General features: G+C 50.5%; 1 pseudogene; it reads right to left on the bottom strand.

The window, feature by feature from the left end:
* LOC123739004 (dual specificity protein phosphatase 16-like) overlaps window positions 1-4,167 on the bottom strand; it is a 23,058-nt pseudogene extending 18,891 nt beyond the window's left edge.
* Between the last annotated feature and the right edge of the window lie 377 nt (window positions 4,168-4,544).

The following is a 4,544-nucleotide window of genomic DNA, read 5'->3' as shown; positions in this document are numbered from 1 at the left end:
AATAATTCACTTCTCTACGGGGAGAGTTATAACCTCTGGTGTTGTTACAGGGAGAGTTATAACATCTGGTGTTGTTACAGGGAGAGTTATAACCTCTGGTGTTGTTACAGGGAGAGTTATAACCTCTGGTGTTGTTACGGGGAGAGTTATAACCTCTGGTGATGCTACAGGGAGAGTTATAACCTCTGGTGTTGTTACGGGGAGAGTTATAACCTCTGGTGTTGTTACGGGAGAGTTATAACCTCTGGTGTTGTTACGGGGAGAGTTATAACCTCTGGTGATGTTACAGGGAGAGTTATAACCTCTGGTGTTGTTACGGGGAGAGTTATAACCTCTGGTGTTGTTACGGGGAAAGTTATAACCTCTGGTGTTGTTACAGGGAGAGTTATAACCTCTGGTGTTGTTACAGGGAGAGTTATAACCTCTGGTGTTGTTACGGGGAGAGTTATAACCTCTGGTGATGTTACAGGGAGAGTTATAACCTCTGGTGTTGTTACGGGGAGAGTTATAACCTCTGGTGTTGTTACGGGGAAAGTTATAACCTCTGGTGTTGTTACAGGGAGAGTTATAACCTCTGGTGTTGTTACAGGGAGAGTTATAACCTCTGGTGTTGTTACGGGGAGAGTTATAACCTCTGGTGTTGTTACAGGGAGAGTTATAACCTCTGGTGATGTTACAGGGAGAGTTATAACCTCTGGTGTTGTTACGGGGAGAGTTATAACCTCTGGTGTTGTTACGGGGAGAGTTATAACCTCTGGTGTTGTTACAGGGAGAGTTATAACCTCTGGTGTTGTTACGGGGAGAGTTATAACCTCTGGTGTTGTTACAGGGAGAGTTATAACCTCTGGTGTTGTTACAGGGAGAGTTATAACCTCTGGTGTTGTTACGGGGAGAGTTATAACCTCTGATGTTGTTACAGGGAGAGTTATAACCTCTGGTGTTGTTACGGGGAGAGTTATAACCTCTGGTGTTGTTACGGGGAGAGTTATAACCTCTGGTGTTGTTACAGGGAGAGTTATAACCTCTGGTGTTGTTACGGGGAGAGTTATAACCTCTGGTGTAACGTGATAACGTCTGATGTCTGATTGGCTCTTAATTCGAAGGGAAGTTCCATCCTGATGACATCATGATAGAAACAGGAACCGTATCTGAAACGAAACAACTTCCTAACTGACGTTTGAGACGACGAGACGACAGAAAAACGGACCTAAAATCACCAGCAGCCATGTTCAGTTAGCTGTCCTATCACCAGCAGCCATGTTCAGTTAGCTGTCCTATCACCAGCAGCCATGTTCAGGTAGCTGTCCTATCACCAGCAGCCATGTTCAGGTAGCTGTCCTATCACCAGCAGCCATGTTCAGTTAGCTGTCCTATCACCAGCAGCCATGTTCAGTTAGCTGTCCTATCACCAGCAGCCATGTTCAGTTAGCTGTCCTATCACCAGCAGCCATGTTCAGTTAGCTGTCCTATCAATCAGCAGCCATGTTCAGTTAGCTGTCCTATCACCAGCAGCCATGTTCAGGTAGCTGTCCTATCACCAGCAGCCATGTTCAGTTAGCTGTCCTATCACCAGCAGCCATGTTCAGTTAGCTGTCCTATCACCAGCAGCCATGTTCAGGTAGCTGTCCTATCACCAGCAGCCATGTTCAGTTAGCTGTCCTATCACCAGCAGCCATGTTCAGGTAGCTGTCCTATCACCAGCAGCCATGTTCAGTTAGCTGTCAAATCACCAGCAGCCATGTTCAGTTAGCTGTCCTATCACCAGCAGCCATGTTCAGTTAGCTGTCCTATCACCAGCAGCCATGTTCAGGTAGCTCTCCTATCACCAGCAGCCATGTTCAGGTAGCTGTCCTATCACCAGCAGCCATGTTCAGTTAGCTGTCCTATCACCAGCAGCCATGTTCAGGTAGCTGTCCTATCACCAGCAGCCATGTTCAGTTAGCTGTCCTATCACCAGCAGCCATGTTCAGTTAGCTGTCCTATCACCAGCAGCCATGTTCAGCTAGCTGTCCTATCACCAGCAGCCATGTTCAGGTAGCTGTCCTATCACCAGCAGCCATGTTCAGTTAGCTGTCCTATCACCAGCAGCCATGTTCAGTTAGCTGTCCTATCACCAGCAGCCATGTTCAGGTAGCTCTCCTATCACCAGCAGCCATGTTCAGGTAGCTGTCCTATCACCAGCAGCCATGTTCAGTTAGCTGTCCTATCACCAGCAGCCATGTTCAGGTAGCTCTCCTATCACCAGCAGCCATGTTCAGGTAGCTGTCCTATCACCAGCAGCCATGTTCAGTTAGCTGTCAAATCACCAGCAGCCATGTTCAGTTAGCTGTCCTATCACCAGCAGCCATGTTCAGTTAGCTGTCCTATCACCAGCAGCCATGTTCAGTTAGCTGTCCTATCACCAGCAGCCATGTTCAGCTAGCTGTCCTATCACCAGCAGCCATGTTCAGGTAGCTGTCCTATCACCAGCAGCCATGTTCAGTTAGCTGTCCTATCACCAGCAGCCATGTTCAGGTAGCTGTCCTATCACCAGCAGCCATGTTCAGTTAGCTGTCCTATCACCAGCAGCCATGTTCAGGTAGCTGTCCTATCACCAGCAGCCATGTTCAGGTAGCTGTCCTATCACCAGCAGCCATGTTCAGGTAGCTGTCCTATCACCAGCAGCCATGTTCAGTTAGCTGTCCTATCACCAGCAGCCATGTTCAGGTAGCTGTCCTATCACCAGCAGCCATGTTCAGTTAGCTGTCCTATCACCAGCAGCCATGTTCAGGTAGCTGTCCTATCACCAGCAGCCATGTTCAGGTATCTGTCCTATCACCAGCAGCCATGTTCAGTTAGCTGTCCTATCACCAGCAGCCATGTTCAGTTAGCTGTCAAATCACCAGCAGCCATGTTCAGTTAGCTGTCCTATCACCAGCAGCCATGTTCAGTTAGCTGTCCTATCACCAGCAGCCATGTTCAGCTAGCTGTCCTATCACCAGCAGCCATGTTCAGCTAGCTGTCCTATCACCAGCAGCCATGTTCAGTTAGCTGTCCTATCACCAGCAGCCATGTTCAGGTAGCTGTCCTATCACCAGCAGCCATGTTCAGTTAGCTGTCCTATCACCAGCAGCCATGTTCAGTTAGCTGTCCTATCACCAGCAGCCATGTTCAGGTAGCTGTCCTATCACCAGCAGCCATGTTCAGTTAGCTGTCCTATCACCAGCAGCCATGTTCAGGTAGCTGTCCTATCACCAGCAGCCATGTTCAGTTAGCTGTCCTATCACCAGCAGCCATGTTCAGTTAGCTGTCCTATCACCAGCAGCCAGCAAGTGCTGGAGGGGGAGGGAGGAGGGGGAGAGAGGAAGGGGAGAGAGAGAGAGGCAGTGAGGAGGATGAAGGGCTGGAGGGGAGGGAGGAGGGGAGAGAGGAAGGGGAGAGAGAGAGAGAGAGAGAGAGAGGCAGTGAGGAGGATGAAGGGCTGGAGGGGGAGGGAGGAGGGGAGAGAGGAAGGGGAGAGAGAGAGAGAGAGAGGCAGTGAGGAGGATGAAGGGCTGGAGGGGGAGGGAGGAGGGGAGAGAGGAAGGGGGAGAGAGAGAGAGGCAGTGAGGAGGATGAAGGGCTGGAGGGGGAGGGAGAAGGGGGAGAGAGGAAGGGGAGAGAGAGAGAGGCAGTGAGGAGGATGAAGGGCTGGAGGGGGAGGGAGGAGGGAAAGAGAGGAAGGAGAGAGAGAGAGAGAGGCAGTGAGGAGGAGGGAGGAGGGGGAGAGAGGAAGGAGAGAGAGAGAGAGGCAGTGAGGAGGAGGGAGGAGGGGGAGAGAGGAAGGGGAGAGAGAGAGAGAGGCAGTGAGGAGGATGAAGGGCTGGAGGGGGAGGGAGGAAGGGGACAGAGGAAGGGGAGAGAGAGAGAGGCAGTGAGGAGGAGGGAGGAGGGGGAGAGAGGAAGGAGAGAGAGAGAGAGGCAGTGAGGAGGAGGGAGGAGGGGGAGAGAGGAAGGAGAGAGAGAGAAGGGCAGTGAGGAGGAGGGAGGGCTGAGTGGGCGTGTCTAACCTGAGAGCAGGTGTACGGAGGGGAAGCTCTTCTCCAGCTTGGCCAATAGGACGGTAAGGAAGGCCTCCGAGGGAAAGGTCAAGGGGTCAGATGAACTCTGGTCATACACCACCACCTCCTGAATGCCCACGAGCTCCAACTAGGAGAGGAAGAGGAGAGGAAGAGGAGAGGAAGAGTTAACAGAAACATTCAGAGAGGAAGAGGAAGAGTTAACAGAAACATTCAGAGAGGAAGAGGAAGAGTTAACAGAAACATTCAGAGGAAGAGGAGGAGTTAACAGAAACATTCAGAGAGGAAGAGGAAGAGGAGGAGTTAACAGAAACATTCAGAGAGGAAGAGGAAGAGTTAACAGAAACATTCAGAGAGGAAGAGGAGGAGTTAACAGAAACATTCAGAGAGGAAGAGGAAGAGTTAACAGAAACATTCAGAGAGGAAGAGGAGGAGTTAACAGAAACATTCAGAGAGGAAGAGGAAGAGTTAACAGAAACATTCAGAGAGGAAGAGGAAGAGTTAACA

The sequence above is a fragment of the Salmo salar genome, unplaced genomic scaffold (assembly GCF_905237065.1).
Source record: "Salmo salar unplaced genomic scaffold, Ssal_v3.1, whole genome shotgun sequence".
NCBI classification, from domain to species: Eukaryota; Metazoa; Chordata; class Actinopteri; order Salmoniformes; family Salmonidae; genus Salmo; species Salmo salar.
Note: the sequence above shows the minus strand (reverse complement) of the source record. Positions and strands in the feature narration are given on the sequence as shown.